Here is a 14,639-nt window from a genome sequence, read left to right as displayed (position 1 = left end):
ATCAAATTTTTAACTCTAATTTCCCAAAATTAAAGCTTTTTGGGTAGAAAAATTCCAATTTTCTTCCCCATCCGAATTTCATTTCCTTTTTCTTTTTGTCTGAAAAATCATTTTTCCGAAAAATTTCGGACTCGTCGAAAATTTGCTGAAAGATGAGACGACATTCAATAATTGAATCGTGACAAGCTCGAACATTCGATTTCCAAAACCGAATTAAATTTCGTGGTTAAAAATTGATCGAACGTGACTTAAGTACAACCTAATCTATGGGGTAGCTTTTAGGAAATTTTAGTATGAATAGATGATATGTGAAATTTTATAGGAAATTTTGCTTTTGCTAATTAAAAACCAGGGTATGCACGTGTTTCCCTGTGTATTGTGATTCTAATAATATTATACTGGCTGTTTTTATTTCTACTGATTTAGTTGGCGGTTGCTGACTTATAAGGTTTGATTTCGGTATTCTTTGAATTTATAAACGAACCCACAGTGTTCTACTGTATAAAGCAACAGACTGAGTGCAACCTCGGTTCATGTGTTTCCTCAAGGCTGTCCAGGGGGAAGAAACTTTTTTTATATGCATTTCCTCAAGATTGAGTGCATTATCATATACAGATGCATTTTAATATAAATAGATGATATATAGAATGTCATAAGTAAATATGCTTTGACTAGTTAAGTATTAGGTTATGTACATGTTCCTTTGTGCATTGTGATTCAATGGTATTGTACTAGCTGTTTTTATCTCTGCTGATTTAGTTGGTGGTTTCCGACTTACAAGGTTTGATTCTGGTGTCCTTTTCATATTACTGAATTTTTTAGCTTATTATATACATGAATTTGGCTTTCTTTTTTCTAGGGAAAGAAGCTTCTCATGATAGGGACAACAAGTCAAGTGAGTTTCTTGGATTCAGTTGATCTCTGTGATGCCTTTTCTGTCACTTACCATGTCCCTGCATTGAAGACAGAGGACGCAAAGAAGGTAAACTGCTGCAGAGCTATTTTGGTGTTTTCTGCTGTTCTTTCCTCGTTTCTTTTCTGCTTGAAAATGTGAAATAGAGGGAAGAAATGTGCAGCAGTCTTGTTTTAAAGACTGCTGCACATATTGGGGGTCTAGAGGGTGCTTGTATCAAAAGCATCCCTTTATCAGATTTCAATTCAAGACGAGGGATATGGGATTAGCCATTTGGAATAGCCTAGACATTGTGAATTTTGAGGAATCTAATATTCCCGAGTTGGAGAAACGTGATAGTAACTTTGGAGTCCCTAGCTTTTCTGATTGCTTCTCTTTTCTGTTTTCCCTCAGAAAGCAAGGGAGTTTGGCAGGGTAAAGGGGTCGGGAGGGGATGGGCTGGTTTATAAAAAAGTCATGTGTTCGATGTATAAGAACAGTTCAGATCTCATTCAAAGTGCTGGATTAGTATATCTAAGATTTGACTTTATCTAATCAACTGGGAATCTGGTTTTTCTTGCAAGTTTTCTGAAGCAAATTCTGCAGGCTGGAGTATCTTGTAAATTAAGTTGCGTCAATCCAAAATGTGGATGTGAAGCTTTTGACATCACCATGGAGCTCCAAATGTATGTATACATGACTTATTTTCCTTTTTACTCTTTCAGGTGTTGGAACAGCTGAAGGTTTTCTCTGAAGATGATGTTGATGCAGCTGCTGAGGCTCTGAACAATGTAAGATTTAGATCTCTCTACTTGTGCCTTCTTATGTTTTGCCGTGTTAGAGTGATGATGTGCGACAAAAATTCATTAAGTTGCGTAATTCAGGACTTGAGAGTCAAGATATCTTCTTCTCCATGCTGTTTTCCCATCCATTTGAGAGAGAGAGAGAGAGAGAGAGAGAGAGAGAGAGAGAGTGTCTAACTTGTGCTTTTGTGATCCTACTTTTCGTAGATGCCCATTAAGAAGCTTTACACGCTGATAGAGATGGCAGCCCAAGGCGAGCATGGTGGGGCTGCGGAGGCCATCTACTCTGGTAGAGAGAAGATCAAGATTTCTCATTTCTGTGATTGCCTTCGAGACGTCGTTCGTTGCTAAGATACAGCTGACCTCCGTAACGTTCCATATATTTATTCTTTTCACTTGAACGATCTGCATATATCTTTTCCAAACATTTCTTCGCTGAAATGCTTTGCAGTCGGCATGAGCTGTACATGTAGCAAACCCTTGTAATTTTGTGAAGAAATAAACCAACGGTTACATGAAAAAGCACACTGGTCCTATGAATTACAAACTCTTGTGTCGCCATTCTCATGGTCGGACGCTTCAATATACTTAGTAGCTACCTGGGTCAAACTAAACCCATTTTGCCCAAATTAAATAACGAAGGCCCACTCGTCCTGATTGAATTAGCCTGAAGAATACTTTAATTGGAACTTTTGGGCGACGAGTTAGCCCCATCCGATTGAATCTAAAACATCACAGATTCCGTATATTTCGCGAAAAATGAATTATATTAGACATATTTTCAAAAGAATGATCACTTATAAAATCGAATGAACGAATTTTGTTATCATTCACGAAAATATTTAGACATAAATTATTATCGATAAAATAAAATATTTTTAATTAATTAATTATTTCAAGTAATATAAGTGATCATTATTAGGAAAATATTATTCAAATCCACGTAACATTTTGCATTTACCTTGTGATGTACTCAAATGGAAACGAACACCGAAAAAATCTCTTCTTAAAATATTGCCACGTCTCCCAAGACTTATTCGAAATAATTCTGTGAACAACTTCGTTGGAGATGCTTATCAGGTATTCTTAGTTCGAGTAGCAAACACTCGTGGTTTTGTGAAGAAGTTTCCAGCGGCTACTTGAAAAAGTGCAACGGTCCCTGTGAGTTACAAATTCTTGTTTGGCCATCCTCATGATCGGACACTTCAATATACTTGGTAGCTAGCTGGGCTCGCTAATCCTAACCGAGTTAGCCCAGAGAAATTGCGAACTTTTGAGGTGACGAGTTAGGTCACACCCGATTGAGTTTAGATTTGTTATAAATGTATCGGTTTAGAGTTTGAAAAACTGCACCGGTCCCTTGGAATTACAGACTTTGGTTTCGTCATTATCATGATCGGACTCTTCAATTTATTACTTGGTAGTTAGCTGGGCCCGCTCGTCCCGATCGAGTTAGCTTGAAGGATACCGTGATCGGGAACTTTTTGGGGCGACGAGTTAGGCCTGCCCTCAGACCGAAAAAAAAAAAAAAAAAAAAAAGGTTAGGCCTGCCCGACTTAATCTAAAAACATTACCTCTTGATCATGTCTTAGATTTACTCTTTCGACGGACTTGAATGGAAACGGACATTAAAAAATCTCTTCTTACAAGTGTCGTGGCGTCTCTCCAATTTTAACATGTAAATTGGAGAAGCTTAGAGTTAATTTATTTCGCAAAAAAATTCATTTTCTGATATTTGATTTGTTTAGAAAAATGAGTTAACAGAAATTTTCCTAATCGATGGAAAATATGTTCCTATCAAAGAGTAAATTAAAGAGAATAATTTCCCTTTGAAAGAATCAAAATATGTTTTCCAAAATATTTTCTTAGTACTAGTGTCCTTGTTTAATGAAATTTTTATTCTTATAAAAATAATTTTAGAAAAACTGATTTTTTTTTAATTTTTATTTATTTATCTTCTTATATCTTCTTTCTTCTCTTTTTTTTTTTTTTTTTCCTTTCTCCTTCTTTCTCCGCCACGTTCCTTTGTGACGGCCAGCAACCTAGCGACTAGCCATGACGCAGGGTGGTTTAGGTGGGCCTGAGCTAGTTGAGGCCACCGAGCTTAAGGCTTGCCAAATCCAATTGAGCTCGCAGCTCGATCTTAGTGAGTTTGGGCTTGCTTGAAGCCTACGAGCTTGGGACTCACTAGTGCCAAGAAAGCTCAGGCTCGCCGAGACCGGTGAGATTGCGGCTCGCTTGATCCCAACGAGGTTGTGCCACCCCAAGGCCAATGAGCTCAAGGTGAGACAAGCTCAAGCTCACCTATGATTGTTGCCGGTGAGGCCACTAAGCTCGAGACTCGCCAAATCAAGGTGAACTCACAACTTGGCCAATCCTAGCAAGTCCGAGCTCACCAAATCTAGGTGAGCTCGAACTTCGCTGAGGTGAGTAGGTTGAGCTCACCCAAGTTGGCGAGCTCAAGCTTGTTTGTAGCAGTCGATTGGTTGCAATGGAGGGAGGGATCAAAAACTAGGAAGAAAAGAAAAACAAAAACAAAAGACAAAATTAAAAAATATGAAGAAAAATAAAAAAAGAGAAAATTGAAAAATAAAATAATTAAAAATTGATTTTTCTTAAATAAAAAATATTTAAAAATTCTTTCTTATCTTTTTGTCTAGATAAAGTCACGACATTAAAATCATTTTCTAACAACATCAAAAAACATTTTCAATCATGTATCACTAAATGAAGGAAAATTATCTGTATTTATGTATTTATGAAAAATACGATGTTATTATTATGCATAGTCCAAGAACAGTCAATGCATGAAAAAGCATAACATATCCTTAATGGATATTACCAAATTCCAACCCGAACCCGAACCCATAGATAAGAAGACCGGATCTCATTTCTTCTTCGTCTTCTCCCCTTCGTCTCCTTCACTCGACGTCGTCGACCACCTCCGATCGCAGCCATGGCCGGCCGGTTCTTCCAGTCGTTCCCGTCGCCGTCCGCCATGATCGTCACCAACACCCCCGCCACCGACCTCGCCCTCACCAACCTCGCCTACTGCTGCCCCTCCGATCTCCACCACTTCGCCGTCCCCGGCACCAGGCTCTCCCTCGCCTCCGCCCGCGATTCCTTCGTCCTCTCCGTCTCATATCCTTTTCTCCGACCCTCTCCCTCTCCTCTCGTCGTTTCGGTTCCTCGCCGTTTGATCGTTTGCATGCTTGATCTTCTCGTTTTGAGGTGTTGATTAGGATCGATCGTTGACTTTGTTGCTTCATGCTTTGTGTATTTTTGAGCGAGTTCAGTCTACTCGCGTGATCTTTTGCTGGTGGTGTTGTGCGATCTTTGGTCGAACCGTCCGATGATTGTGCGTGGCCCTTGACTGAGGGAAACTCCTCGCGAGAATATCCGCCCTGTCACATCGCGCTGAATGCCATCCAACGGCGCTACGCGAGGGTTTCGACCGGCGACTCGATCTCTGTTAGCAGGATAGTTCACGGCGAACAGCGGTACTTGCGATTCGTAGCAAATGAAAATTGTCTCAAGGTGTTGTTGCGAATGTAGGTATGTGCCGCCAGAAAATTTGGATCTGGCGTTTCTCACGCTTGAGCTGGAGTTTGTCAAGAGAGGAGCGAAAAATGAACAGGTGTGCATGTCGCGAGCCGACTGTCCTGCGATTCTCCGTGGGAGTAGCAGTCTCATGGAACTGTTGTTTTTGAATTTTGTAGGTTGATGCTGCTCTACTGGCTAATCAACTATGGAAGATGTTGATCAAACAGGTACTCCATACTTTTGTCAGGGTAATTCCAGTTCGCTTAATGCCAGCATCATTCTTGGAGTGTATAGATTATGTCCATTTAGTCAAATTTATTCTCCTCATTGCATTTATTAACTATCCCCCCTCTCGTCCTTGTTATTGGTTGACAAGTCATCATTCCGCCCCCTTTGTGGGCAAATTCATGAGCCAGTTGCTAGTCCATGAGGCATGTAACGATGCATTTCTTGGGATCACCTGTACTCCAATCGACGATCGAGTACCCCTTGGATGCCATGAGAACTGAATCAGCCCAGCAAAAACACCCAACTACTTGCTAGTTTACGAGGACAGAACCGCCGCTTGGGACCCGCATCCAATGGATGTCTCGAGACCAGCTTTCCACAGCGCACCCACCCACGATGTAAGCTTCTACCCGACCACGCCCGCAGTAGCAAACAGCTGCCCCTCATGCATGGCGGGCCCGGACTTCCACTGGTGGGACTGGCAATTCAGGAGCCGTGGCCATGTCATTGATGGAGGACGAAGATCAGGGGCCGAGGGTGGGCAAAGGTGGAGCTGAAGGCAGGGTAAGGGGAAGGGTTTGAGGCGAGGTGAACCAGAAAATCGGGGAGGCGAAGGACAAGGTAGAGAGAGGGCTCCGTGGAGTGGAGGAGGTGGCGCTGGAGAAGAGGTGAGGTGAAGAGAGGATGCTTGTTATATTTGGCATTGGCACAGACCTAGGAAGGTTTAAACTCGTTTATTAAACGTCATTCGCAAGACGATGCTTGATTTGTAGGAGCAAGCACCGTCTTCTCCGTTGGCCGGTTCGTCATCATGTTCACATTTTACTGTTTAATATTAATTTGTCACAATATATTTAGAATTATATTATTAATTCTCTTTTTTAAGGGTTCTGGGTAGGCATGTTTTCTTCGGTGGTTTTATAATTCAGTCTCGAAAGTAGAATATCTAATGCTGTGTCATGGATCTATTATGGCACCTTAATGTTATATTATCAGTTTAATCTGCGGAAATTGTGTTAGAAATTCCTATATTTAATATATAGATACGTATATTACAGGCCCATTTTTCCGAAGTCTCGACTTCCAGAAGTACATTAGAAAAAAGATTTTGGTGTTGTCGTGGCGATTTATATACTTATCTATATATTAATAAAATATTAATTTTCATTTAATTTTCACATGTTTTTGAATTTTCGACGAACTATTATATATGTCAAATCTTAATCAATTGTGGCATATAGACGAGTACTCGTGGCGATGTTAAATTTGAAATTCCGTTTGGTGCGTGATATAGTTTGTATAAAGGTTGGCGTGTTGACGCTTCCCTAGTTTCTGGCTCAATTAAATTTACCGTTGTGAAAATACATAGCATATTCCAAACAATCATGTATATGCCAAACTTTATATGGACAGCTCACACAATGTGCCACATTTGGAGAATGTATGACAAACCTAAATTTTGCAAATACCTAATAAATAAATAATAAACAAAAACATATAATTTCTTCTATGTATTGGCATTGTTTATGAAAATAGAATTCATTTTGATCATAGTCCACCGTCCCGGCTCGTGGAACCATTGTCTTATTTTATTTATTATTCTTCTTTTTCAATTCGTTTTGATCATACAATTCTTTTTAGCTCACACTAAAACACTCTTGATCTTTCGGAACCCCACCCGAGTGGCATTCTTCACATGGACTCGAGTATATAATATATTGCATACACCAAATGTGTCTCCCCCAAAAGTAGCTCATCCACAAGATGATCATTTGGCTAGATAAGTACAGCATAAATGGTCATCGTATTACATGATAAAAGGAGCTGCCTGTACATGTGATGACCCCGCAAATTTAAATGCAGAAATCAGCTATACCGCATTATTACGTTGCTCCCATAATGTATTCGCCTAGACTAGTGCAATGGCCAAGAGGTTTTTGTAGTTAAAAGGGCCGTGCCTTTTCGAGGAGGACCTCCTGCGATTGCTAGGATTCCCAACAAGAGAGCTTCCGGAATGTTCCAAGGGTGGGCAATACAGTCATTACGCCAAGATCTACAAGTCTCTTGCCATTAGTGTTGGTAGTTGGTAGGTTGGGCGGTACCATCTCGTACACTAGATGAAAACTCAATCAATGGTTGTAATCTGAGGGCTTCTAGTATAAAAAGGAGTGCCATTCCCTTTTTTTTTTATCCATCCAACCATTTCAGTAATCAAAGGCTCATTTCTCTCCAAAGCTTCTCTCTTTTCTCTATACAATCTGGGTGAGCGAGCAAGCGAGTGATCGATCCGAGCAAGACTTGACTTAAGCATCCCGACGATCCAAGTCGATCCAAAAGAGCTTGAGTCGCCGTACAATTTAATTAACTGGATTATTAATAAGCATAGAAACCACACGGTAATGAGGCAGATCTAAGAGAAACAATTGTTCGAGCATAGCATCCCGATGATCCAAGTCGATCCAAAAGAGCCTGAGTCCTCGTATGATCATGATCCCGATCGATCGGCTTATGACACTAGCAAAGTAAATTTAAATAACTGGATTATTAATAAGCACAGAAACCACACGGTAAGGAGGCAGATCTAAGAGAAATAATTGTTCGAGCATACCATAGACCCAATAGGATCACAGTTCCACCAAGCAATCAACGATTGAGGAGCACTTGAATGCCTTGAGAATCGAGTCCGGCCAGCAAAAACACCAACTAGTTCCCCATGCCCATCCTCCCTCTCAGCAATCACATCACACCAGACCTCCTTCTCCTCCCCATGCTCCCTTCCCTCCCAAACCACCGCCAAATTCCCGCCCAAATTTGCCATGTTCACGCCATACACGAACTCCGATGGCTCCGATGGCCAGCTTTCCACACCTTTCAACTCCTTCCAAACTCCTTCTTTCACATCAAATCCTCTAATCTTCTGCGATCCAAAGCCATACAAAACCTCGTCAATCAAAGTACCCTTCCTCTTCACCCCTTGTTGATCTCACTCTCTACACTCTCCCAAACCTCATTGTCCACATTGTACACGACGCTGCCCAGTCTGCCATCGCGTAAATCCTCCCATCCACAACTGCGTTACCTTGCACGCTAAGGGCGAAAGTGCTGCCCACAATAGCCATCGTGATGACTGCCAATTTAAGTGCAGAAATTAGCTATATAGCATTATTACGTAGCTCCCATTATGTATCTTCATTCGCATAGGCTAGCAAAGTAAATTTAACTAACTAGATTATTAATAAGCATAGAAACCACACGGTAATGAGGTAGATATAAGAGAAACAATTATTCAAGCGTACCATAGACCCAACCAGGATCACAACTCCACCACCAAGCAAGCAATCAACGATTAGAGACCCCTTGGATACCTTGAGAAATGAATCTGACCAGCAAAAACACCCGACTTGTTCCCATGCTCGTCCTTCTTCATAGCAATCACAACACACCAGACCTCCTCTCCTCCCCACACTCCCTTCCCTCCTAAACCACCACCAAATTCCCACCCAAATTTGCCATCCTCATGTTGTACACGAACTTCGGTGGCCAGCTTTCCACGCCCTTCAACTCCTTCCAAACCCCTTCCTTCACATCAAACCTTCTAATCTTCTGTGATCCAAAGTAATACAAAACATCGTTAATCGAGTACCCCTTCCTCTCCACCACTTGTCGATCTCACTCTCCACACTCTCCCAAACCTCCTTGTCCACATCATACACGACGTTGCCCCAGTCTACCATCGCGTAGATCCTCCCATCTACAACCGCGCTAGCATGCATAAACTTCTCCACAGCCTTGCGTGCTGAGAGCGGAAGCACTGCCCGTAACGAGTTCTCCCTCACCTTGTGTGATGAGGACGGAACCACTGCCCATGACCCGGCTCCTGCGTCCTGGACCTCTGCCCAATGGATGCCTTAGGACTAGCTTTTCACAATGCACCCACCCATGACGTATAGCTTCTCCACGACCATGCTTGTAGCAGCAAACAGCTGCCCCTCATGCATGGCGGGCCCAGACTTCCACCGATGGGATTGGCAATCCAAGACTCAAATGCAGTTCAAGGCCATGTCATTGATGGACTTGCCGAGGAAGTAAATCAGTGGGCCAAGGGCGATGAAGGTGGAGTCGATGTCAGGGTAAGGGGAAGGGTTTGAGGCTATGGGGACGAGATGGTGTTGCTTCGGAGAGGTGGGGTTTGAGTTGAGGGTGTACTAATAATGGTAACGAGAGGAGGGGAGGTGGAGGATGAGGTAGAGGGAGGGCTCCATGTAGCATAGGAGGTGACGCATGGAGAAGAGGTGAGGGGAAGAGAAAATGGAGAGGAAGTTCTTGGAGACAACAGAGAGGGGAGGGTGGTGGAAACGAGGGACACGGGCTATGATGTTCACGGCGACATCAAGGAGGGATCGGGGGTCGCCGTGGTGCGAGGGGCGGAGGAGGCGGAGGCTGCCATGATTCGGAAAAGGGCGGTCAAGTTTGGAATGGGAGTCGAAGCTACATACTTCGAAACCGGAACTAATTTATAGAGATTTCATCAATTCACATTGCAAGTCAACTTCAACTCATTAGTGTCATCCACCAAAAGAAATTTCCATTTATGGTGGACAAAGATTTGGTGGAGTTTGGGGTTTTTCCTTAAGCGGAAACAAAATAAAAAGCATTACGCGTTATTTATTGTTAAATTCTAAAAAAGAAAATGGACTTCTTGTTACTTCTATTTATGGGCTTTACATTCAATGTCTTTGGGGTAGTGATTTTTATTTGATCTCCGAGTTTAAAGTTCCTTGCGTGGACTCTGATACAATTATAGCTCATGTTATTTCTCTACTCTAGTTATATGATGTGCTTTGCCAACCGCTGCATGATTGTCCACCGCCAACTGTCGCACGACCACCGCACGATCGCCGCACGCGATCGCCGCACGATCGCCGCACGATCGTCACACGACCACCGCACGACCATGGACTATCGCCGCTGACCGCCGCCCACAGCCCATCAGCCACGATCGTGCGGCGATGGTCGGCGGTCCGTGAGTAAGAAGAAAAAACAAATAAATACAAAAAATTTTAAATTTTTACCAAAAGCATTTCTATTCTTTTTCTATTTCAAGAATGAAGAAAGTAATACTAGAGGTGAGAAAGTTATTGCGTTTAAAGCTAATCATGATGATACAAGTGCAGAAATATCCTCTTATGATGAGGAGAGTGATGATGACATGACATTACTAACAAAGAAATTTAAGAGTTTCATGAGGAAAGGAGGAAACTACAAAGGGAAAATATCATCTAAGCATCCTGACGACAAAAAGCCTCACAAAAACAACGAAGAATCCAAAGGTAAGGATATTGTGTGTTGTGAATGCAGGAAACTAGGACACAAAACCAGAATGTCTATCGATCAAGAAAGAGAAAGGGAAATTCGAGAAGAAGGAAAATGCATTGAAAGCTTAAACATGGAGTCGAATGTGAATCAAGTGGTGAAGAAGAAGTAAATCTTTGTCTCATGGCTAACTTAGAATTAGAAGAAAATAATATTAAAGAGACTGAACTATCTTATGATGAATTACAAGATTTTTATAAAGAAATGTTTGAGGAACACCAAAAGGCTTCAAAAAGAATTTTTATTTTGAAAAATGATGTCACGACCCAAACTCCGAGCACATGCATATTCCTCAATGGTCGATGAAAGTTTGCGATGTCCTAGGGAGTGTCGCCGACTCATTCATTATTTTGCGCATGCGGAAACGTAAAACAATCTCCATACAACATAATAGTGGGATAAAAACGTATGATAATATTTTTACAAACCACACCTACAATACAGTAGTACTTATATACAGATCAGTTTAACACCCCAATGTCTAATATAAAAAAGTGAAGCTGTCCAGTTACCTAGGCGCTAAGCTTCCATTTACAAGACTAGGGTTCGCTATTACACTATCATACTTCTAAACCTCTCTAGAGTGAATTGTCACCCATTATCCAGCCTTGATGGAAAACCCGTCACCACCTAGGAGAAGATAGCGAGAAACCTACATTTCCCTTCTTGCAGGGTACACGACCTGGCCTTCCTCCGTCTAGGGACCTGAAAATTTTAGCCTACTGAGAGGTGAAATCACATATCAGCGAGTTAATCCCCTAAATCCCGAGTAGAAGAAGGGTACGCTCTACATGCAATATAATCACGTTTCTCACAACTCTTTTCATACCAGTCTTTCCCTACATGTTAGTGCCGATCAAATCATACATACAGTATCGAGCTTTCACATCATATGAATACCGTAACACGAGTATGTGCAAGGATATAAATATCAACGTAAGTACATGGGCCCCCAATTACCAGACTAAATCGTTATGGTACGTCCCATACCGCACCACACAGTTCCTTCTTTTAATTAGGTCCCTCGCGTTCACCCATTCATGTGTCAGAAATGATTTTAATGCACATATAACAGTCTTCCGGCATAACCAGGCATCGTCTTGCACCATTGAGCATGTCAATGCCTACATCTAGACAGTATTCCATATAGGAGCATCAGCCCAGCCTCCACTGCGACCGACATCCGTTGACGTGGGGCATTCTTGAAGGAGCATCGTCCGGCCTGCTGAAACAGCCCATCTCGAGTCTCCTCGTCCTCGCCGGAAATCTCAAAATTTTGTTGCGAAAAAACAGGGAGTCTTGAATGATGTTGCTCGTTCATCTGGTCAAAACATTTAAACTCTTGTATTTCTGGATAGTTTTTGCGTTTATACCGAAAAGAGCCAACTGGGTCTACACCCTGGCGGCAAACATTCTCTCTCTGTGAATTTTGCAGCTGCTCGTGCGCAGAATCATACTTGGGCAGAAATCGAAATGGTTGTGAACAGTGCCATATCATTTGCTATGCTTAGATCATACCAAAATTATGAAGAGAGTATTGAAGTCACCATGGATGATTTCATGAACGCCATCAAAAGCATCGTTCCTGTATTGGAAAGGCACAAGTAGGTAGGGATAGTTGAATGCTGATATTCTCTGTATTTCTGATTTATTTTTTATTTTTTTACTTATGGATTGGTAATCACAAGAGCAAATATCTGGATAAAGAATTGATGAATCTCAGATGAGAGTCGATTCCCTGAAATTGCGTTCTAGTATTGAGTTTGGTTTTTCCAACTTGGTGTTTGCTATTATAGGACGATAACATAAATAGATAGGTCTGATGCGTTTTCAAGAACTGTCTTCTTGCGTGGTCTTACTCAATTATATTTGGTCCATGGTGAATTATATGATAGATTTGGTTCTTTGAGATTTAGTTGTGGAAAGGATGAACAAGAGGAGGGGAGTAATCCAGAGAATTCTCTCTCGGCTGATCTGGAGGTGTTAAATTTGCAGCCCATTTTTTTTATTAAGATGTCTGGTCCATTGTTGGCTCAGGAATTTAAACATTACAAGTTTCATTCTGCAAATAGATTGGATGAGGCAATATTAATGGGTTTCCCACATGCTTCTTTCACAATGCTATCGCATTATTCATTACTTTGCTCTAGTTATATGATGTGCTTCTTTCACAATGCTATCGCATTATTCACATTCAATGTCTTTGGGGTAGTGATTTTTGTTTGATCTCCGTGTTTAAAGTTCCTTGCGTGGACTCTGATACAATTATAGCTCATGTTATTTCTTTGCTCTAGTTATATGATGTGCTTTGCCAATCGCTGCATGACCGTCAACCGCCAATCGCCGCACGACCGTCCACCGCCAATTGAAGCATGACTGTTGCACGATCGTCGCACGACCGCCGCACGACCGCCGCACGACCGTTGCACAACTGCGGCTTGTTGCTGCTGACCGCCAACCACAGCCAACCGGCTGCAGTCGTGCGGCGGCAAGTGGTGGTCGGTGGTCCGTGAGTAAGAAGAAAAAACAAATAAATACAAATTTTTTTATATTTTTACCAAAAGTATTTCTATTCTTTTTCTATTCCAAGAATGAAGAAAGTAATACCAGAGGTAAGAAAGTTATTGCGTTTAAAGCTAATCATGATGATACAAGTGGAGAAATATCCTATGATGATGAGGAGAGTGATGATGACATGATGTTACTATCAAAGAAATTTAAGAGTTTCGTGAGGAAAGGAGGAAACTACAAAGGGAAGAGACCATCTAAACATCCTGATGACAAAAAGCCTCACAAGAACAAGGAATAATCCAAAGGTAAGGATATTGTGTGCTGTGAATACAGGAAACTAGAACACAAAACCAGAATGTCTATCGATCAAGAAAAAGAAAGGGAAATTCGAGTAGAAGGAAAAGGCGTTGAAAGCTTAAACATGGAGTCGAATGTGAGTCAAGTCATGAAGAAGAAGTAAATCTTTGTCTTATGGCTAACTCAGAATTATAAGAAGATAAGATTAAAGAGACTGAACTATCTTATGATGAATTACAATATTTTTTGAAAGAAATGTTTGAGGAACACCAAAAGGCTTCAAAAAGAATTTTTATTTTGAAAAAGGAGGTTCATAATTTTACCACTGAAAAGCTTACTAGCACAACTCTCATTGACAATCTTAAGAAAGAGCTCGACCTTCAAATAAATCAGGTAAAGCTCTTATAGGTGAAAATGAGAATGTCAAGGATGAAATTTCAAAAATCAGGACCAAATTTTCTCTTGATTCAACAGCCTTACAACACATTCTTTCTATTCAAATCCCTCACTACAACAAGAGTGATCTAGGACATGAAGAAAATGGGGGAAAAATATTAAATGAATCCTTTTCCAAAAATAAAAGATAGATCAAAACACAGACTTCCTGTACAATATTACAAGTCTCACTTTATTTAATAGTTTACTTAAGCTACTAGTAAAAAATTGCCCAAGTGTTCAAATTGCGAAGGATATCGTCATTTTGAAATGGACTATTCAAGACAATAGAAGAGATTTAGGAAAATCAGTTGATCTTTTAACCTTGAAACAAGACCTAACCACAAGAGACCCAAGTTTATGTGTGTGCCAAAGAAAAGATGAGATCATCTTTAATTTAAGGTAATATTGAAGAAAAACAAGTGGTACCGAACCACCGGCCGCGGTGGCTCCACTGGATAAGACTCTGCTGATCCTCAACGAAGAGGTGAAGGGTTCAAAACCCAAGGGAGGAGCTAGGTGTATTAAGTGTGACTCAGGGGTGGTGGGTCCTCCTG

This window comes from Eucalyptus grandis, chromosome 5, assembly GCF_016545825.1.
Source record: "Eucalyptus grandis isolate ANBG69807.140 chromosome 5, ASM1654582v1, whole genome shotgun sequence".
NCBI lineage: Eukaryota > Viridiplantae > Streptophyta > Magnoliopsida > Myrtales > Myrtaceae > Eucalyptus > Eucalyptus grandis.
The sequence above is the reverse complement of the archived record's forward strand: the minus strand, read 5'-3'. Positions refer to the sequence as shown.